The sequence below is a fragment of the Staurois parvus genome, unplaced genomic scaffold, assembly GCF_062004578.1.
Source record: "Staurois parvus isolate SC_StPar_1 unplaced genomic scaffold, SC_StPar_1.0 ptg000498l, whole genome shotgun sequence".
NCBI lineage: Eukaryota > Metazoa > Chordata > Amphibia > Anura > Ranidae > Staurois > Staurois parvus.
Window position 1 is genome coordinate 10565795 of NW_028318294.1, and position 23564 is coordinate 10589358.

General features: G+C 40.9%; 1 long non-coding RNA gene across 1 annotated transcript in view; it reads right to left on the reverse strand.

Annotated features, from left to right (window-relative positions):
* Positions 1 to 318: 318 nt before the first annotated feature.
* LOC149452097 (uncharacterized) overlaps positions 319 to 23564 on the reverse strand; it is a 147807-nt gene continuing 124561 nt past the window's right edge. Inside the window, exon 3 of the long non-coding RNA XR_016314930.1 lies at positions 319 to 502. This is a non-coding gene — a long non-coding RNA (uncharacterized LOC149452097). The remainder of the gene's footprint in view (positions 503 to 23564) is intronic.

Below are 23564 nucleotides of genomic sequence, written 5' to 3' on the forward strand. Positions count from 1 at the left end.
GAAAATGCTTCAAAACTCCATTACAAAGTCCAAAGCCGTGTACATCCCAATCCACCAAAATTGCCAACCACCGATAAGCCAAAGGTCAACCAGAGTAATATGACTCTCAAATTATAAAGAAATCATATTGTGCATGGTGTCACATCAAATACGGACAGGACTCCAGGTTTATCACAGGACACGTCCAGACAGGAGCATCACCAAGGCATGACCTATGCAATTCTCAAAGGGTATCCAGCAAGGGACGCCTCCAAAGCAATGGTCATCAATCACAGGAAAAATTTGATCAAGAAAAAAGAAAGAGACCACCACTCCACATAGTGTAAATCCGATGCACAGGTTTATTGTAACATGTCTATTGTACTTACATTGACATAAGTTGTAAACAGCACTGTATAAAATCAAAAGCCAGCCAAATTCTGCCTCTGGGGACACATCCAATAGCGTGATGACGTCACTTAATGTACACGTTTCAGCAAGATGACGTCTTCTGGGGCATCACCTATGAACAAATTTGGATACCAAAGTTTGTTCCTGTTTCACAGACATGCACATTTCTAAGGTTTTACATGGTGGGTATTTATGTATTTGGTGCAACCTTATGTATGAACTTGGTAATATATTGTACTTGTATGCCCTAAAATTAACTTTATTGTACTATTTACAGAAAAGTTTCACTTGTTTTGCTAATATTGTATGAGCAAAATCCTCTCTTGTATTAAAAGAGGTATAGACTCCATTGAGAGAGATATCATATTACCCCGGTACAAATCATTAGTAACACCTCATCTGGAATATGCAGTTCAATTTTGGGCACCAATTCAAAAAAAGAACATTGGGGAACTGGAGAAAGTACAGAGAAGGGCAACCAAACTGATACGAGGCATGGAGGAGCTCAGCTATGAGGAAGGATTAGAGGAAGTGAATTTTTCTCTTGAGAAGAGGAGATTAAGGGGGGATATGATCTCCATGTATAATAAATAAGGGGGGATATGATCAACATGTATAATACATAAGGGGGGGATATGATCAACATGTATAATACATAAGGGGGGATATGATCTCCATGTATAATACATAAGGGAGGATATGATCACCATGTATAATACATAAGGGGGGGTATGATCTCCATGTATAATACATAAGGGGGGATATGATCACCATGTATAATACATAAGGGGGGATATGATCAACATGTATAAATACATCATTGGTTCATATAGTGAACTGGGTGTAGAGTTATTCACCCTGAAGTCATCACAGAGGACAAGGGGGCACTCTTTACGTCTGGAGGAAAAGAGATTTAATCTCCAAACATGGAAAGGTTTCTTCACAGCAGAGGCGGACTGTCAACTCATGGGGCCCCTGGGTAATAGGGGATCATCGGCCCCTGGGTCCTTGCCCAAACTCAAAAAAGCCTATGAAAAAGGAACCAGGGGCATCTCATGGGGCCCCCTACTGACCCCGGGCCCTCGAGCAGTGCCCAAGTTTCCAAATGGTCAGTCCGCCCCTGCTTCACAGTGAGAGCTGTGAAAATGTGGAATAGACTCCCTCAAGAGTTGGTTCCGGCCAGCTCAGTAAATTGCTTTAAAAGAAGCCTGGATTCTTTCTTAGATACACACAACATAACTGGATACTAACATTTATAGGTAAAGTTGATCCAGGGAATATTCAATTGCCTCTCAGGGGATCAGGAAGGAATTTTTTTCCCTTGCAGGAGCAAGTTGGATCGTGCTTTGCTGGGTTTTTTGCCTAACTCTGGATCAACTCTGGGTGTAGGATTATAACTTTTTTTTGTTATGGTTGAACTGGATGGACTTTTATCTTTTTCAGCCACACTAATTAAGTAACTATGTAGCTATGTATGACATAAATTTGGAACTACAACCATTTAGTTCTCCAGGGTTTCTCTTTTCAGAAAATATATAATGTTTGGGGGTTTTAACTAATCTTCAGGCCTAATATGATTATTTTATCTTAAAAAAAAAGATTCACTATGTTTTTCTTGACCCTATTTATTTCTAAGCAAATGTTTGCCTTCTGTCATTGTGACGTTTATACACAATGTGTTTCTTTTGGAATTGTGTAATGTTTTAAAATTTGGGCTTCGACCCTTAATAAAAATCTACCATTAAAAAAAAAAAGAAGAAAAAAAACGCAAAAGAGGTTAAAAGCAAGTGCTTGCTATTAGTATTAATGTCAGACTTCCAATATAAAGCATCTCAACTGTTGTAAAACACAAAAAACTATTTTTTTTCCCAAAACAGACAGCTTTACACTCATTTTAATGGCAAAACAGTTATTTTGTTGAATTATACATCCAGGTGGTGGTCTCCATTTCTCAAACACGATGTACTTGAAAAATAATAAAAAACGAGCTCTTCAGATCCTGAGACGATAAAACACGAGAAGGTAAAAAAAATCTCAGCAGAGTTATTGTTTATAGATGATGCTATTCTGAATGTTGATGACAATATTGATCTCAGAAGTTTAGGGCAGGTAAATATATTATTGTCAAACGACCCCGTAAAAAGTTATATACTGGCTACAAACCGCATGCAGAAACAGACGCAGGTGTGATTAAATTGAGTTTGGCTAGCCGATGCCTTTTAATCTTAAGTATGGCGCTGTATTTTCTGAGCTTGGATGAACAATTAAATGAATGGGCCTTCAGTTTCTCAGGATCAACCATAATGTCATTTTGCTGCTGTATGTGTCTTAACCAAATAATATTTATTGTAAGCGCAAGCTTGTTACAATACATTGTTTATTTCATCCATCAAACCTTAGCAGGGTTCTGCGTATCTCACTTGGATTTGGCAGATTTTCAATAGCATCCCAAAACAGCCCCTAATCCAATATTCCCGCTACACATTTACTAGTTGCAAATCTTGCTCTTGTTGATCTGTGCTATTAGAAATGATAATAACATTATTATCCACAGTTGCTGCTCGGTATACTAATAAACATAATTATAATGCAGCGGCAATGTACCGGTTTATTGAGCAGAAACTAGTTTGAAGGGATGCTAGATACTTAATGCTTAAAGCTCGACATCAGGAAAGCAACCGAATATGCAGTTTAAATACACATATGGGAGCTGTTTTTATCTGCCATATAATTTGTCGTTCTGTTTAGCCAGTTTTGTGATCCAAGCATCCCTTCCAGACAGAGTAACCTGGTCCCTGACCTCCACTGGAGTGGTATAGGCTGATTAACCTCTTGGCGCCGGCTGAACGCAAATGTGCAGCCTCCCGGCGTCTGGGCCTAGACGCCGAGTGGCCGCACATTTGCGTTCTATTAAAAAAAAACCTATGTGCTGAGAGCGTGCGCCCTGAGCGCTCCCAGCACACATGTCCAGTACTCAGGGAAAGGTCCCGATCTCCTCTTTCGATCGGGACCTTTCCAGATCATGTGACTGCTATGACGGCGTCTAGGCCTAGACGCCGAGCGGCCACACATTTGCTTTCTTTTAAAAAAAAAACATATGTGCTGAGAGCGTGCACCCTGAGCGCTCCCAGCACACATCTCTGGTACTCACGGAAAGGTCCCGATCTCCTCTTTCGATCGGGACCTTTCCCGATCATGTGACCGCTGTGATGGCATCTTGGCCTAAACGCCGAGCGGCCGCACATTTGCATTCTATTAAAAAAAGCATATGTGCTGAGAGCGCGCGCCCTGAGCGCTCCCAGCACACAGGTCCGGTACTCACAGAAAGGTCCCGATCTCCTCTTTCGATCGGGACCTTTCCAGATCATGTGACCGCTGTGACGGCATCTGGGCCTAGATGCCGAGCGGCCGCACATTTGCTTTCTTTTAAAAAAAACATATGTGCTGAGAGCGTGCGCCCTGAGCGCTCCCAGCACACATGTCCGGTACTCACAGAAAGGTACCGATCTCCTCTTTTGATCGGGACCTTTCCAGATCATGTGACGGCATCTGGGCCTAGACGCCGAGTGGCCACACATTTGCATTCTTTTAAAAAAAACCATATGTGCTGAGAGCGTGCGCCCTGAGCGCTCCCAGCACACATGTCCAGTACTCACAGAAAGGTCCCGATCTCCTCTTTCGATCGGGACCTTTCCAGATCATGTGACCACTGTGATGGCGTCTGGGCCTAGACGCCGAGCGGCCGCACATTTGCGTTCTATTAAAAAAAAACATATGTGCTGAGAACGCGCGCTCTGCACGCTCCCAGCACACATGTCCGGTACTCACAGAAAGGTCCTGATCTCCTCTTTCGATTGGGACCTTTTCCGATCATGTGACCGCTGTGACGGCATCTGGGCCTAAACGCCGAGCGGCCACACATTTGCATTCTATTAAAAAAAAATATGTGCTGAGAACGCGCGCCCTGCACGCTCCCAGCACACATGTCCGGTACTCACAGAAAGGTCTCGATCTCCTCTTTCAATCGGGACCTTTCCCGATGATGTGACCGTCGTGATGGCATGTCATTTCAGTCAAATTACCTTAAACCCCGCCTCCCGGCTTCTGAAACCCTTAAAGGGCCGGGAGGCGCCAGCGCCAAGGGGTTAACTACTATAGGATTTACCCCCCTTCCAGACCAGGCCATTTTTTGCATTACAGCACTGCGTTACTTTAACTGACAATTGCGTGGTCATGCAACGCTGCACCCAAATGAAATTTACGTCTTTTTTTCCCGTGAATAGAGCTTTCTTTTGGTGGTATTTGATCGCCTGTGCGTTTTTATTTTTGTGCGCTATAGAAAAAAATGACTGCAAATTTTCAGAAAAAAACAAGATTTTTTACTTTTTGCTATTAAATATATCGAGTAAAAAAATTTTAAATATCAAATTTCGTCATAAATTTAGGGCAAAATGTATTCTGCTCCATGTCTTTGCTAAAAAAAAAAAAATCCCATTACATGTAAATTAATTGGTTTACATGAAAGCTATAGCGTTTACAAATGGCAGTATATATGCTGGGATTTTGTTTTTTATTAGTAATGGCGGTGATCAGCTGCTTATAGCGGGACTGCGGCGGGCATTCTGACACTGGGGGGAGCTGACTTGGTGTCACTGACGTCCCCAGTGACACCAATACAGTGATCAGTGCTAATAAAAAGCACTGACACTGTACTAATGGCACTGGGCAGGAAGGGGTTAACATGTGGGGGGATCAAAATGTTAACTGTGTGCTGTTTTGCTGTTTTCCTGTGTGCTGTGTGTGCTTTACACTGTAAGCACACTGCTTTGTATGGCTCTATTATGCAGAGCCATGCAAAGCAGTGTGCAGGAGCTGACAAGGGAGAGAAGTGTATTGTTTACATACAGTTCTCTCCCTCTGTCAGTAATGCTCCTCGATCAATGGGTGTCGCGAGTAATTACTGTCTAGGAACCCGTGATTGACAGCCGAGGCCGTGAATAGGGTGCATGTGCAGCTCACGCATGCCCCCTACCCGGAAATGCAAAATCACGTATATATATATATATATATATATATATATATATATATATATATGTGTGTGTGTGATTTTGCGCACCCCTGCCATCCTGTAACAGTTAATCTACTATAGGGCAGTGAGAGAGTGGTTAAAGAACACGATTGTAGAAAAAAGAAGGCAGAGGACAAAAGACTAGTTATTAGTATTGTCCGAAATCTCCTCCAGTTGATTTTTTTGCTTATTACCGACATTTTATGCCTTGTTCTATACACTGCATCTGTGTGGAGGCAGCCATATTGATGGGGCTAGACATGTGTGACATGTGTGAATCGACATTCAGACATTTTATTTGAATGTATCCAAATTTCCGAATTACAATAGTAACAAATTGAAAAGAATCCAAAATAATGAAATTAAATTTCATCTGAAATTCCTGTTTTCCTTCAAAGTTTGTGGGGGGGATTTACTAAAACTGGTGCACACAGAATCTGGTGCAGCTGTGCGTGGTAGCCAGTCAGCTTCTGACTTCAGCCTGTTCAATTAAGCTTTGACAATAAAACCTGGAAGCTGAAGTTTTTAAAATTTATGTTGTCCAGTTCTTCAGCCAACAAAAGTCAAGGATACGATCGTGTTGTGAAATGTCAGCCCTCTGGACCACAAGAGTCCCTAACAACCTTCCAGGGGTAAGGGGATGATGCATTAGTTTGTTTCCCTGGAATCCATAGAAGTGGAACATTACTTGGAAAAAAAAGCCTGTCTCAGTTCTTAATCAAAATTGGTAAATAGTTATTCACTAAATATTTATGAGTGAGCAGTGTGTTCTCCCCTTTATATCCAGTAGTATACCATCCAGCCTCCTGGCAAAACTCATTCAATCTAATATACAGGAACATAGCCTGAATTTGCTTTATTTTCATGTATATGAAAATATTTCCTTTTTGTAATACTGAAAAATTGTGCAGCTCTGTAAAGTAAGTCTTCAATTTTGTTACTCTACTGAAAACCCACACAGGGTAAAAATGGCAACTATTTTCTATAATGTGACAGAGTATAATACACATATTAATTAAGCAGATAATTAAAAAAACAACTAACATATAAGAATCATTCGCTGGAGTTCAGCAATGAAACTTGGGGCAACCAATTTATTTACAAATTGTTCATTAAAACCATTATATGCTGAAGAGGTGTTAGAGGTCAGTAACTCTCAATGTGACTTTTTAGGTGCTGCCAGTAACAACCATTAGTGTTGCCTTCCAGTTTGACCTATATTTGTACTCATATAGGCTCCAACATGTTCATTCATGTGTGTCCTAGATGGGAAATAACATCATGGATTAAAGAAGATGGCCTAATCATGGCAATGACAATCTATGCACAAAGGACAAAGGTAATAATGTGAGCAAAATGGAAGAAGGTTATATCACTGCAGAGCAACTTTAACGTATTGTCTATTTTTCTCTAGAAAGATAGATAACTAATTAGACACGTATTGACATAAGAAAGAAAAGTAGAAAGGCAGGTTAGAGTATATTATATGCTATTACCACCAAAATCTTAGTGCTATTAAATCTTTTTGCCACTACTATAAACCTTTTTCTAACACGTATTCTTGTATAAGAATAGTGTGTACAGCAAGCTTTTACAAAGGTTTGTGAAAACTTTAACTCCTTGGCAAAAAACATAAAAATCCTGCGCTAGTAAAGGAAGTGAACCCTACTATATAGCTGCCAACACTCTAAACTGATACCAAAACAGTGTATACAAATTATAGTAAAGATAGTGTAGTGCTTCTTTATAAATATTAAATACAAATACGTGTATAAAAATAAACACACAATACAGTGGCAAGAAACAATATGCCTCAGTCACCTAAGTGACTAGTGAAAGTGATATCACAACAATATAAATGAACACAAAATACAGTGACAAATAATTATTGTGCCACGGTCACTTGGGTGACCTATACAAGTGATATATACAAAAAACAATGACAAAGACCCCTATAACTACGGGGATGAAAACAAACACATGATAGTGTCACTCCAAATCACATATAAACACACTGGATGCTCTAATAGTCCATAAATAAATTGATAGGTGTTTCATATAAACATGCAACGTGCAAATGGTGTATAAAAATCTGTGAAAGTATCAGCACACTTCTTCCACTTTGGCTGCAATGCCTCCTCACCTCCTTTTGGCGACCCCAAAGGGCCAAAAAGCCTTCAGGATCACCCTGGATCCTTTTGAATCCCAACTGAATACAATCCACCTGCAGTTTCTCTCCAAAACAATCTCCAGGTCCCTCTGATAAGATATTCTGCAGAATATGTATCTCACCACCACAGTGAGCAACAAAAGAGTTCCTCCATAGTGTAGTATTTAGTAGGCAAAACTCTTTTATTTATAATACAGGGTGCAGCAACATAACTTCCTTTTTTCAAAACGCAATAAAACCCATTTTATGAATCAGAATTGTTTTTATTGTCTTTAATAATGTAGGTACATATCTAAAGTTCTGTTTTACACAGTTTTGAAAATCATATCAGGTAGGTGACGCCCCCCATTGTCCATACACTGAATAAGCCGATTTCTGGCGTTTTTCATGACCCTTACCAGCATAGCAGCGGGTATGTTGGCAATTTCTGCACGGATGTTGGCCTTCAGGTCTTGTAGGGTCCTTGGACGGTTTACATAAACGCGGTATTTTAAAAAAACCCACAAAAAAAGTCGCAAGGGGCCAAATCGGGGGAACGGGCTGGCCACTCCAAATCGCCCCTTATTGAGATGAGGCGCTCCGGGAAGTGTTCCCTTAAAACAGCCATTGATGCTCTTGAAGTGTGAGCCGTTGCTCCGTCCTGTTGGAACCAAATGTCCCCTAAGTCCAATTCATCAAGTCGTGGAAAAACAAATTCCTCCAACATGTTCACATACCGGTCTGAATTCACTTATTCAGTGTATGGACAATGGGGGGCGTCACCTACCTGATATGATTTTCAAAACTGTGTAAAACAGAACTTTAGATATGTACCTACATTATTAAAGACAATAAAAACAATTCTGATTCATAAAATGGGTTTTATTGCATTTTGAGAAAAGGAAGTTATGTTGCTGCACCCTGTATATCAATACACTCACAATTAGTGCAGTACCCCTTCCTCTCCTAGAGTATATTATATGCTATTACCACCAAAATCTTAGTGCTATTAAATCTTATTGCCACTACTATAAACCTTTTTCTAACACGTATTCTTGTATAAGAATAGTGTGTATAGCAAGCTTTTACAAAGCATTTGCAAAGGTTTGTGAAAACTTTAACTCCTACGGTACACAATTATGCAGTCTCTCAGTGGCTGGGCCTCATATTTGCGTACCCAATATAAACAAACATGTGCCAAGAGCATGCACCCTGCACGCTCCCGGTAGATTTACCGGCACCTCACGGAAAGGTCCTGATCTCTATTTGTGATCGGGAGCATTGTGACCACTTTGACAGCCAATCATGGTGGTCACATGACCATAAACCCTGTCCAGCCTCCCGGCATCACAAACTCCTGAAAAAGCCAGGATACACCAGGCGCCAAGGGGTTAAACAGCTTTGGTAAAGTATAACTTAAAGCAATTTTTTTTTTCATTTTAAATAGAGTAGGAATGGCTTACCTGCACAAAATGCCTAATGCCAAAATGGTGCCTAACTCACAGTGCTCAAACTTAGCGCAATACTATCTCCAGTGCTCAATAGCATAGAACATAAGCCCAGTGAACATATACGTATGTGAATTATTATTATTATTATTATTATTATACAGGATTTATATAACGCCAACAGTTTGCGCAGAGATTTGCAAAATGAAGGTAGACATTACTGTTACAATACAATTTGGTACAAGAGGAAACAGGGCTCTGCTCATTAGAGATTACAATCTAGGAGGAAGAGTTGAGTGATACAAAAGATAATAGCTGTGGGGGGGGGGGGTGAGCTGATGGAGGAAATAAATGGCTGTTTACTAGTTAGAAGCAGGATAGGCTTCTTTAAAGAGAATGGTTTTCAGGGATCGTCTAAAGGTGGATAGATTAGGAGATAGCCAGACAGATTGGGGTAGGGTGTTCCATAAGATGGGAGAAGCTCGAGAAATGTCCTGGAGGCAAGCATGGGAGGAGGTGACATGGGAACTAGAGAGCAGAAGGTCTTGGGAGGATCGAAGAGAGCGGTTTGTCATTTTTTGTATAGCAGCATTTATTTTGATTGTTATTTCTTTCAATTTCTTATTTGAAGAGAGCGGTTTGGTTAATATTTTGAGACCAGGTTGGTGATGTAGCTGGGGGCAGAGTTGTGGATGGCTTTGTAAGTTTTTGCTATTAAAAGCAAAATCTGTGAAACTATAGAGCGGGTAGCTCTTAAACTAAACACGGACAACTGCTGCTAGTAGGTAGGCTGCTGCCTGCCACCATAGAGCTGGGACTCCACCTGTACGTCAAACTTAGAAAGAGGGAGGGTGAGAGACAATGCAAGGACCACAGAGCAGTATCACCGATCAAAATCTTCATTGAATTGTTAATAATTGTACTCACAGGGTGTGAATATCAAGGAGCACTAAAAAGATGGGAACAGAAGTCACTGGGTCACAACCAATCACCAGGACTGCAAAGATGGAAAAGGCAGTGCCGGACCACTGTCATGTAAATTGGCCAATAATAATGGTAGGAGAGTCGCAAGTAATTTTTCTGGCCCCTCTGATGACATCACCATTGAAGCATGAACAGTAGGAGGATGTGTTTCAAAGAGATGTCCTCTTCCTTAGCTCTACCTGTCACATCATATCTAAACACTTACCTCTTGGGACCTCTTACTATATGAGACCTTTTATGATCCACTACTGTCCCAGCTGCAGTGCCGCTACTCTCTCTTCCTGGTCATAGCCGGCTGCCATTGTCAGTCAAATCCTGTGAGGGGGGGTGTTTAGTCGTGCTGCATGTGTCTATTGATGCACACAGCCTGGCTTGGGAGCATGGCTGCATTGGGTGCCCCCATAGCACATGTCCAGGGGAAGAAAAAGCAGACAGCGCCGGAAGGGCACTCTAGAAGAGGAAGTAAGAGGGCTCTCTGGCCATAGATGGACCATTAGGGACTAAAAAAACCTATCCATCTATGGCTACCCTTTACTCACCAATCCTTGTGCCTGCCAGTTTTCCTACTGTGTAGCTCAATGGAAGTTGCTCAGCCTTCTTTGTAAAAGTCTACAAGGATGGGCAGCTTATGCACAGAAATGTACAGTATTTCTATGTTATAGGGTCCAAAAGTGGATGGCCTCCATGACTAATGACACAGGTATAAATCCCTATCTTTAATACAATAAAAGAAATATGAAATAAGATGCATGTAAAGTGACAACCCTGTCAAGAAAAAAAACAGGATCAAAGGTCCTTTTAGAAGAAGAGCTTTTATACTCCTCTCTGTCCGTCCATCTTCTACTGTATATTCTCTCCTTTCCAGCACTGTAGCCTAAGATTCAAAAGTATTTGATGCTTCTGGGAGTGTGGGATGCCTGTAGCCCCTGCTGTTCAGTTTGTTCCATACCTCTACCATTGAATTCCAAGGAGTCTTCAGCTGGCCTTACACTTTGCAATCTCATTAGGCAATCTTCTTTATATCTACCAACATTTATGTGATACCAAACCCTACCTGAGCAGATATAATTTGAGTGGATTATTTAGATAGGGCTTCTACTAAGCAGTTTTGGTACATTTTAAAGTGATATTAAAGCTTTGTTTTTTTTTAAATAACAAAAAAGTGTTTACACAGAGCAGCCCCGATCCTCTTCGTCTCGGGTTCCCAACCGGTGCTCCTTGCTCCTCCCCCTTGACCAGTGCCCCCAATAGCACACCACTTGCTATGGGGGCACTCATGCGAGCTCAGTCCCGCCCTATGCATCCATAAGACACATAGGGGTTTATTTACTAAAGCTGGAGAGTCCAAAATCAGACTCCCTTCTGCATAGAAACCAATCAGCTTCCAGGTTTCATTGCCAAAGCTTCATTGAACAAGCTGAGGTTAGAAGCTGATTGGTTTCTATGCAGAAGGGAGTCTGATTTTGGACTCTCCAGCTTTAGTAAATAAACCCCATAGAGTCATGGCTCAGCCTTGTTCCCCACTCTCTCCTCATTGGCTCACTGGCTGTGATTGACAGTAGTTGGAGCCAAGGTCCCTTTCTTCAGTGGCTCAGCCACTGAGGATAGAGACCCAGGAAAGCGGAGGCTCGCATACACATTGCAGGATCGAGAGGGGGCTTGTGTGAGTATTAGGGGGGCTGTGGGGTGACCAACACACAGAAGATTAGAATAGAATGCATAAAGGTAAAAAACCTTTAGCCTTTACAACTACTTTACGTAGACTGGATAAAGATTACACATTTAGATTGAAAGGGGTATAGTCAGCTTTAAAGTTAGGAGACAAGGGCTTTAGGAGAAGTGAGAGCTAAAGATCTTTTTTGCAGAGAACCCATGTCTTGACTTTTTTAACCTGACAGGGTCTCTTTAGGCTAAACACTGCAAGAAAAACTCATTGAAAATACATTGTAGGCTATTTTTCAACAGCAGTTCTCAGATTTTCAACAGTTACATTAAATACTGTATATCACAGCTACATAAATGCTTAAATCACTATGATGCAGGAAGAGCTGCATTTATAGTTAGTACAACATGTGCAGGGATTGTGAGCTGTTTTGTGCTGTTTTATCTGTCAGTCAATCTGCTAGGAGCTGTTTCTGTATTCAGAATTCTTGGACTTTCTGGTTGCCTTCAAAAAACACGTTAAGGGTTTTTCCATTCCTTTTTTTTAAGTCCATATTTATGCTTCAGTTTTTGCAAAGACTTTTATTTAAGTATGTTTAGACAGACTGCCATTTATTCCAGTTATGTATTCACTAAAAATACTTTTATGTAGGGAGGTTTGGGTTGGCTACTACCATGGTTGCATGGTGAATCCTATAGATTCGAAATTTGCGGTTCTGGCAAATGTGTATAAATTCACAGGATCAAATTCTTAGTAGCCATTATGCTCTGTCTGACCTTTAAATTTAAATCATCAGGCTTACAGGGGCCAATAAGGGAACTTTTGGATGTGTTAGCCCCCTCACTGTAAAAGGGGGGCAGGGGCATAGCAGCCAAATTGACGATGGGCTACAGCTGTTTAAGGAAAGCATAGGGAGTGCTGCTGGGAAATTTAATAGGAAGAGATTAGTGTAGGGTTTGTAGGCAAACCAGTTAAAATAGATGTTAAGTCCAGTGGTGTATTTAGGTTTTGTGCTGCCCTAGGCAACACAAAAATCAGCTGCCCCTCCATGGGGAGAGCCTGACACCAACCAACACCACCACCTGTCCCCCCCCCGACCCCCCAACCCCACCCGAGAGAGCCTTCCACTACTTCCGCCCTCCATACAACGGCCACCCCCCCAAGCAAGAGAGAGAAAGACACTCACCTTCAAAGCTCCGAAGAACATCCCCTGGAATGAGAGTCGGGCTCTGAATACACCATCAAGCATACCACAGCCACTCTTGGATCCTTTCTTCCGTCTGTGTCCCTTCTTCCAGCTCTTCTTCTGGAAGGCAGTGCTGCCCTCCTGAAAAATGCCACCCTAGGCAAATGCCTTGTTTGCCTTGTGGTAAATACACCCCTGGTCAAGTCTTAAGCAAGCCATAGATTATACAAATTTCTTTCCCTCCGCCACAGGTCACGCCAGTCCCTGCTGAATCAGCAAAGATTCAATCCATCTATGGCTGGCTTCACTGAATGCCATGTAGATAGCTAAATCCTGTAAATCATAAACAATTCAGTGGGTTAAATGAAGGACAAAACGTTTTCACCTTTTGTATCCTTTGGTAAATCTTGGACATATCAGTGCTACAGCCTATCCCTTTTCACTTGCACTACAGTGATGGCTGTATGTATTTTTTTTTTCATAGGGCATGTTTCCTAATGAAAGGGGCAAGGATGCTTGAGACATCCATGACCTAATATGGCCACATGGCCATATTAGGTCTATGTCATTGTCCATATTAGGTCAATGATGCCATGATCATCCCCCTTGTGCATGTGGAGCTTCAGAAAATGCCCTGGCCACAATTAATTGGGCATCAGTGGGCAGGAGTGACAGCTTCCTTCTGGCTTCCAGTGTGATGATGCAAAGATGGGCGCTGAAATCATTATGTCATCATTGCTCTCTACACAATCTAGAGTTGCCCACCGTTGGAGAAAATACTAAGAGTAAGAGGATCCTGCTCGTCAAGTGACTTGTCTGAGAACATCTGGAAAAGGTGATTTATAAAAACTAAAAATATGGCACTGGTGAGTGGGAGTTTTGGGTAGGGTTGCAAAAACATGTTGTCAGCCTGGACAGGTTGTGAGTATACATGTGATAAAAGCTTTGTTGGGTTGTACATTTCTGGGGTGGATTGTCAGAAATAAACTTGCTTTAGGTGTCTTCTGTCTGGGAGAGCTGTCAAGTGACATCACTGTCAGTGAATTCAGCTCCACTGCCCCTCACCACTGTGTGGCCTGGGAGTCAGGGAATGTCCATGTATATCAAAGAATGACATGCTTTCTGTGACAGTTCCGCTAGGCAAAAGGACTGTTTTATTTTTTTTTACAGAGGCAAAAGTTGTTTAATGCTTGATTACTGCACACATTTGGAAATCAAAACAAAAAGAACACCAAGATCAAAGTAAGTAAGAACACCCATGCCTCTTATATTTACAAATTTGTTTGTGTAGCCCAGGTTTCAGCTTTAATTGTAGCTTTTCATACCAATTTATCTTTGATAGTCCCTATATTTTTTTATTTTTCTGTCTTCATTTCAGAAATGTATGTGTGTGTAGAAATAAATACTGAAGGACAAGTGTATATATTATGTTTATACTAGCACTTTCTAAGGTTTCTCCGAATTTGTCATTAATGATGGCCGTACACCGAACCATTTTCTTTAGCTACTATAATTGTTTCAAGGGCTTATTGAAGCCATTTGGCCAATTAGAAAGTGAACACACTACCTTTTTCCCAAGCTATCTGAGGTCTTAAATGTATTTTCAATTCAAAAATGGAGAGGCCTAGTACATGCAGAAATCAGGTGGTATATATTTTTTTTTCAATTGTGAAATCCTACTGGAAGACCAACATCTAGCAGTCCTTGTGTCCTTGTATGTATGGGACCTACAAACACAGCACAGGAGCTTCATAGCATACATTTTTGACTTGTATGTCCAAAAAAAATGGTGCAGCGCTAAGTGATGATACACACGTTAATACACACAATAATATGCTATTTCAAACTTATGCGGATACGTGATATCATTCTGAAGGTGATCATTAAATATTTAAATTAGTTCAATGTGATTATGTGGATCATATAGAGATCACAATTCCAGGTGAGTGGACGTCCTGATCCGGGAGTGACAATTGGTGCAGACCACACAAGTGGGTGAAAAACGCACTCACCAGATGTGCGTTTAAGATACGCAATGAATAATCCTGCGTCACCAGGCACATAGATAGGTCGTCAGATCTCTGGTTGGGTTACCCCACGGATCACCATCCAAGTTCCACAGAAAAAAGGTCACCAGGATCCGCTACCAGGTATCACCACCAGGGTCATATTTTCCTCCAAAAGGGCACTGCGAATGATAGCACTCACACAGAGTGTCCAATAAGAGACCACATAGCGTGATACTGCTTAAGGTACCTTTATTCAAGGATAGTGGGTGTATAGTACATAGCAAAAAAACTCCAAAAGTTACTGACCATGAATTCCAAGGTGTCCACCTGCGGTGGTTGGATGTCCTGTTGCTGCAGCCCCACTGACGCGTTTCGTGCGATGCACGTAGTCATAGGGATAAGGGATTATCCCTATGACTACGTGCATCGCACGAAACGCGGTACCTTAAGCAGTATCACACTATGTGGTCTCTTATTGGGCACTCTGTGTGAGTGCTATCATTTGCAGTGCCCTTTTGGAGGAAAATATGACCCTGGTGGTGATACCTGGTAGCGGATCCTGGTGACCTTTTTTCTGTGGAACTTTGATGGTGATCCGTGGGGTAACCCGACCCGAGATCTGACGACCTATCTATGTGCCTGGTGACGCAGGATTATTCATTGCGTATCTTAAACGCACATCTGGTGAGTGCGTTTTTCACCCACTTGTGTGGTCTGCACCAATTGTCACTCCCGGATCAGGACGTCCACTCACCTGGAATTGTGATCTCTTTATGATCCACATAATCACATTGAACTAATTTAAATATTTAATGATCACCTTCAGAGTGATATCACGTATTCGCAAAAGTTTGAAATAGCATATTATTGTGTGTATTAACGTGTGTATCATCACTTAGCGCTGCACCATTTTATTTGGACATACATGTATTATTGGAGGTTTTTCTTGGTTACCTTTTTCGGTGTATCAGCAGCTTAATAACATTGTTGTGTGTATATATATATATATATATATATACTTCCATTTTTGTTTTAAGGTAGCGCTCACTAAATACCCTTTACTACATACATTTTTGACTATTGTCATTGAAGTTAGGAGCTGGAACTTCCTCTCCTGCACTTTCAAATAGGAAGATGCAAGAAGCAAGAATGATTGTAGCTCTCCACTGCCAAAAAAAGTGTCCATATTTGTATATGGAAGTGTGATGCAAGAAGATCTTTATGTACTGTAGGTATATATAGGCCCTACTAGGTACATGTATGTAGGCCTTATTGCCAACTTTTTTTGATTTCTGATAGTTGTTTTTTAATTAGACCTGATGGGATTTTGAACTGAAGCCTTTAGTTAGGGTTGTTTTAGTCAAAGAGTTCTATCTGAAAGTGTGCATGCTAGGTCCCACTGTGCATTTAAAGCATATGACCAAATAACTAGATAGAGTCATATATCCTTTATGCGGCCAATGCAGGCACAGCTTCAAGCTCTTATGTTTTAAAGTTTCACTTTAGAGTCAAGAAAATGTATCTTTGAGCTTTGAAGTACATATGAGAGTGCAGATGTGTTCCATGTGCCCCATGTTTAGTAGTACTGTACACTGTTGTGCCTTGCTTATCCTCTTTCCTCCTTACAAGTCTTTTGACTGACCTGCCTTATTGGAAACAGACCAAAAAAGATAAACAAACTGAAAACAAAGGTTGCCTGTACTTTGGAGCAAATAATAAATGTAAAAGAAAGGCGAGGCCCAGGTATCATCTTGGAAAGAGAAATAAGGCCCAAATGTCACCAATAATGTTTACAAGTGAGGTATTGGTGTCAATTTTGAGAAAGAGAGAGGTCCAGATGTCATCAGTGAGAGAGCGGTGAGGCCTCGCTGAAAGAGAGGTGAGGCCTGAGTATTATCCATGAGAGATAGTATAGGTTCGGATGTCATCTCTGAGAATGAAGTGAGGCCTGGGTGTCATCTGTAAGAGATAGATGAGGCCTTAGTGTCATCTGTTAGAGGTATATGAGGCCCAGTTCACAGATGGACACATTTCTGGCTAAAAACCACATCAGATCTTGTTAATAGGTGAAGCCTGCATGTAACAACAAGTCTATGCACCAAACCAAGAAGGCTGTCATACATGATCCTGCCCATGCTGATACTTCAGAAGCCCCATCGTCAAAGGATGTAGCTGGCTGTACCCCCAATCCATGCCAAAATAGCCACAGCTGTGGCAAAACTAAGAAAACTACTGCACTCCATATATACTGTATAACACAGACCCATATAGCTTTTTCTTTGTGGATGATATCTTATTGTTCACTTTGGATTCTACTACACATGTCCCCAAAATATAAGCTATTTTCCAAACTTTTGGAGAAGTCTATGGACTTCATAACATCTAAGAATGAATGTTTTCCTCTTACCTCTAAAAAAATAAGATTTGTTCCATAAATGAATCCATAGCCATGGATTGCTTCAAAAAAGGCCTGGATTGTTTCTTAGATATTCAGAATATAACTGGATACTAATATTTATAGGTTAAGTTGATCCAGGGAATATCTGATTGCCTCTTGGGGGACCAGGAAGGAATGTTTTCCCAGCAGGAGCAAATTGGATCGTGCTTTGCTGGGTTTTTTTTTTTTTGCCTTCCTCTGGATCAACTGTGGGTATAGGATTATAACCTTTTTTTTTTCTTCCTATGGTTGAACTGGATGGACTTTTGTCTTTTTTCAGCCAGACTAACTATGTAACTATGTAATATATCACAGGTCTAAAGATGGGAAAAACACCTTTTTTACTGTATGCCTTTAGCTACAATTCAACTGATACTGATATGCAGGTAGATAGATCTAAATGAGCCACTGTCTGTCTCGTTTTTTTGGAGAATTCAGCTGGTAAAAAATATAAATTTTGCAAAATTTCTGTATCCGGTGCAGGTATTACCGATTAAAAAAAAAAATTGAACCAGGTCATTATGCAATTCATTGGGCAGGGTAAAAGACCCTGTAAAGCTATGAGCAAATTTTATCTTCTGAAGAGGGAGAGATCATAAATATGTCTAAACTGAGATTCTATAATCTGGCCTGCTTTTTGTGGTATTATGCTAACTGGATTTGGGGCAACTCTAACCACACCAGCTATACATTAGAAATAGTAATTTCCTACCCCTGGCACCTCCCGATGCTCCAACATTGCCTCATATCCAAACAACCCTCACGTTGTCACAATAATGCACTAATCTTCATACTTTTTGAGCCATTACACTATTAATAAAAAATCCATCAATTCCTCAGGGAGAAATCACTGCGTTTCACTCCGGGGCAACTTGAGGATTGACTCATTTCCATTAACGTGTTACAGAAAGCTTATAAAAATTATACACTTTCCAAGAATTGTGTTCCAAATTCTATATACCCTCCATTACCCTCCAAAAATTATCTGCATTATTCTCAGGTGACCAGTTTCTGTGAAAATAGGAACAAGAACTAGATAAACTAATAACCATGCCTTGGACCTTCGTATCCATCTTTGAATAACATCCTCTACCTAGAAAATTTGAGGGTAGTGAAATGGGCAAAGACATTTCTAGTGGAGGCCATAGTTAAAACCATTAAATGGATACTACACTCTACACAAAGTCATTACTCATGATCAATGAAGCTTTATTATTCCTAGATTGTAAGCTCGAAAGAGCAGGGCCCTCAATCCCCTCATGTTTTGCATTGTATTGGTATTGTTCTGTCACATGTTCTGTCCCCCTTTGTATTGTACAGCGCTGAGCGAACTTTTGGCGCTTTATAAATACTGTATAATAATAATAATAATGAGTCTTGAAGGGAATCACAACACCATACATAGAAACTTTCTAGCCTTCCAATACAAAAGGTCTGGTGATGGTGGAAACTCTTGCTCCAAATGTAGGAAATAAAAGCCTCACTTTTTCACTGTCTTGGAGACTTACCACTTATATGTGAATTTGGGGGCCTAGTTGTGTATATAGCAAACATTACTGGTGCTATCCTAGATTTGGACCTGCTGCTGATGCTATTTAATAACTGGCAAAAAAACAACATCAGCATCCACATAAACAAAGCAAGCATATGGATCCACATCTGTCTTCTGGCATCCAGTCAACATCATGTGTGGATTGATATCTACCAACCTGTTCAACCTGCAGTGAGTGTTCATATGCTATCAAAGAACATACTGATGGGAGGAGAGGGAAGAGTGACAGAAAAATGAGCTTATTAGTCAGCTGCTGATCCTTTCACTGTCCAATCACAGGCTGGGGGAGGAACGAGCCTTGTATGTGTCACTAAACTACAGTAGAGGAAAATCAGGTCTCCTTCCCAGGCCTGCACTGTGTGGCAGAATGGTGTAAATCTCAGGACTAGTTAGACAGAAATACAAATCCTTTGGTAGGTAAAATAGCTCCCTTACATATGTAATTCTTTGGTTTCTTGAGATGTTTGCCTGGAGTTCAGTTTTAAGAGTATTGTGCCTTTAAAGTCAACAACAGTTGTTGTAGGAAGGGGGATGCTGGTACTTTTAAAAGGCAGAGTTCTCTTCTAATCCCTTGACAGCAGCCAGAGGGGTACCCGTAAAAACCAAAGGGCTGGTGGAATGAGATGACATGTGACATCGGGGCAAGATTTGAACTGCTACAAATGAAATCTGTCAGCCATCTCCTCAAAGGCTGCCACAGTTTATCACTGCTTGGTTGAACTGGCGTGATACATAAACTTATTGTATTATTCTGCTAGTTTGATTCTCTTTTCTTTATGACAAGTCTTCCCCTGAGAATATCCATCTCCTTTCAAGCCTCCGAGAAACGACTTGCAGAAGAATTATACCTTACATCACTGACAAACTTATGGTATAAACAAAAGTAATACTTGTTCGTGCCATTAGTTTGAATTCTAATAGCTGTGTGCTGCCTCTTTATTTATTTATGTTGGAAGTCAAATTAGCATCGCGGCTTTGCCGTCATCATTTGCCATAAACTGATTTATTATCCAAGATAGGTGGCTTGTCAAATTGAAATGCAAAGTTGGAAGGTTTCTTGTTTCACAGAACATAGCCTTGGATTTAATTATGGATGTAAAAATTATAACTACAGCTGCAAAGAATTATTAGCCAGCATTTTAAATTGTAGTTAACTTAAGCTCTCTGAATAGGGTATTGGTTTTTAGCTTTCCATAAAGTAGGACTGGTTTTTCGTATATCAGGGATGCACACATGTCTGCTTAGACTTTTCTGTGTTAATACAGATAGGCGAGGGCAATGATGGATCCAGGTTCGTACAGTACGAACTCATGTGAACACATGTGCAAAGATTCTTTACCCTGAGTATGTTCATATACTGTAGATTGTCAGTGTAATCAATAAAAAAAGGTCCATTACTGACCAGTTTATGTTCTTATCTTGTACATTGCAGATCAAGAGTTTGCAAAAGTATAACTGATTTGCTTGATTTCTACAACGCACTGCTCAGTTGATGTCTAGACCATGATGTTTTCTTTGATTTTATTCTTCTACTTTAAGTCTAACTTGAGGTTGGGCAGACCCCCATCCACTTGAAGCACCTCTGCATATGTTTTTTAGAATAAATATATTTTTAGAACTGTCTTTAGTCTGGTCACATGCCGTTCCATAGTCCTTTTCCTCTTCCTACTTTGATGGCAGTGCATGGTCCTATAATGATGCAGATGCTGTTGTTTGTAGCATTCTTCTATGAACCCAGGGCTTCTTGATGATAGGTGGGTGGTGGTGACCAGGGGCGGACTGACAACTCATGGGGCCCCGGGCAATAGGGGATCATGGGGCCCCTGTGTCCTTGCCCAAACTAAAACAAGCCTATGAAAAAGGTACCAGAGGCATCTCATGGGGCCCCCTACTGAACCCGGGCCCTCGGGCAGTGCCCGAGTTTCCAAATGGTCAGTCCACCCCTGGCGGTGACACATCCTTAAAGCTGAACTTTACAAAAAAGGAAAATTCCGCTTGTCTGCCTCCACCCAGATAACATTTGGCACTTTATTTTTTTGGGGGGTTGGGCTGGTACCTGATTTTGACAGGTACTCGCTCCCACTTCCACCCGCATTGTTCACTGCCACCTCTTCACCTGTAGCCTTCTGGGACACATCCTAGGACCCAGAAGGCTACAGGACCATTCACAAAGCACAACTAGGACATGCACAGTGGGAAGCCAGCTGTGAAGCAGCAAGCACTCACAGCTAGTTTCTTAAAGTAAATTTGCCGTCCTTGAGGACCCAAAGACTAGCAAAGAGCTGGCCCGGGTGAGGACAGAGCTGGATCCTTGAACAGGTAAGGGTTCCATTATTAAAAGTCATCAGCTACAGTCAGGGGCAGACTGACCATTTGGAAACTCAGGCACTGCCCGAGGGCCTGGGGTCAGTAGGGGGCCCCATGAGATGCCCCTGGTACCTTTTCCATAGGCTTTTTTGAGTTTGGGCAAGGACACAGGGGCCCCATGATCCCCTATTGCCCGGGGGGCCCCATGAGTTGTCAGTCTGCCCCTGGTTACAGCATTTATAGGTGCTAACTTTTATTTTTTTATTTCTAGGATGAAGAACCGCTTTAACTCTCTGGACTTACAGGAAGAGGGTTGAATCAGAAGAGTAAATGTTGATCTGAAGGGGGTGAGGGGTGCATCACTGCTTTGCATTTTTTTAAAATAGAAATATTTCCATTTTGTTAACTTACAGATCTTGCTCTGTACTGGAATGCTGCTAACTATGTTTCTTCCCTGTTCTAGGTTTTGGCCATAGATATATTTCAAAACCCAACTCCAGTTTTGCAGAACAATAAAAAAAAAATAACCAATTATTACTCCGAATAAGTATAAGTAAAGCACAAGTTCACTTTAAATGCAATATATTCATTCAATGTCCCAGAGCTAATGCTAGCAATTTTCACTTATAGTTGGACATGGGTAAATTGAATAATCCACTTCCTTCCCATCTGAAGCCCTTCTTGATGGATTTTCTGGTTACCCCTGTGTGCCATTCTTTCTTCTCAGTTTTATAAAATGACTTAAATTGAAAAATCCAGTAAAACAGCTGATGATTTCTTATTCAAGCTAGATGGCTTAATCATCTCAAATCTACCTAAAACTGAATTATTAGTTTTGGGTGGATGGATCCTTAAATAGCTGCCTAACAGCATGCTTATTTATCTTTCAGTTTTACTGGCCTTTTAACAGTAGATTTTTCAATGTTTCCTGGCAGATACAATTTAAACTTGAGTCAGAAATGCATACTTAATAAATTGAAGTCTTATCAACAAGGCTGTAGATTGGGAGGAAGACGGCTGCCAGGTGCACAGATTTATTGTGGTAACTTTTTTCTCTCTCTGCCTAATATAGTGCGTAATTAGTTTGATAAAGAAGAATTGACTAATCAGTAAACATATTCAAACTGTTCTCCAGGAGTGGATGGGAAAAAACAGAATACAGACTGTGAGATTCAGGTTTCAGTGGGGATGTGTGCTCCCTAAACACCACAGTAGCTGGGAGTAAATTAATGTTTTTGTAAAGTTTATAAATTGTACTAATTTGTTTATTTATGAAAGAGAAGTCTAGACTAAGCAGCGTTGAGTTTGGATATGGAAAGAACCTCAAGTGTAGCTAAAGGCCAAACATTATTTTTCAATTTTGGATAGAGTAAGGAAGGGTTATAACTGCTGTCCGTTTTTTTTTATTTTTTCACCATCGGTGTCCTATTAGGAAGATTTTCCTTCGCTTCCTGTCCCATAGCCAAAACAGGAAGTGAGAGGAAATCCCTCCAAAGTCAGAGAATCCTCATGTATCACCAGAACTAGTGGCTCCATTGGAAGATTTCTCCTCTATTACTGTTTTGGTGTTTTGGTGTCTAAAAACTGGTGTCTTACTGTTTTAGTTTCTAAAAACTAAAAATTTGGGATTTTCTTTTACTTTTTTTATGAATAACATTTTATTAAATTTTCCACATGCATATACATACATGACATTTTAAAAAGAAATAAAGATAAAGAAAAACAAAGGGATCATCGATGCTAGTAATATGGGTAGAAAAATAACAGTATGCAATGACAATAGGGCAACATTGGAAGGATGATCAAGTCCGCACAAGTCAAGCAGGTTGACCAGAGGTGTAAACATCCCACGGGTTCCACACAGCTTCAAATGAGATTATAGAATCGGCATGTGAAGCGGTTAGATATTCCATTTTTCTGATATCTGCAATAATCTTAAATAATGTCAACATTGAGGGAGGTGTAGGGGAGAGCCAGCTCATTGGAATGCTTCTCCTGGCCGCCGTCAAAATATGCACAGAGAGTCTCCTCGATGGTCTAGAGAGACCTGGAAAGGGCAGGCCCAATAAAAAATAAAGAGGCTCAAAAGGGAGAGAGGAATGCAATACCAGTTGTAATAAGGCCAAAACCTCTTCCCAAAAGGGAGTGATAAGCCTGCAGTCCCAAAAAATGTGAAAAAGGGAGCCGGTTTCCCTTCCACAGCGCCAGCAAGCAGGAGAAGCACTCAGGTTACGAGAATGGAGCACATCAGGGGTTCGATACCACAACATTATGATTTTGTAAGCATTTTCCTTATAAACTACACACATAGAGGATTTGGATGCGTTCTCCCATATTTTCTTCCACTGCAACAAGTCAATGTCACAGCGGA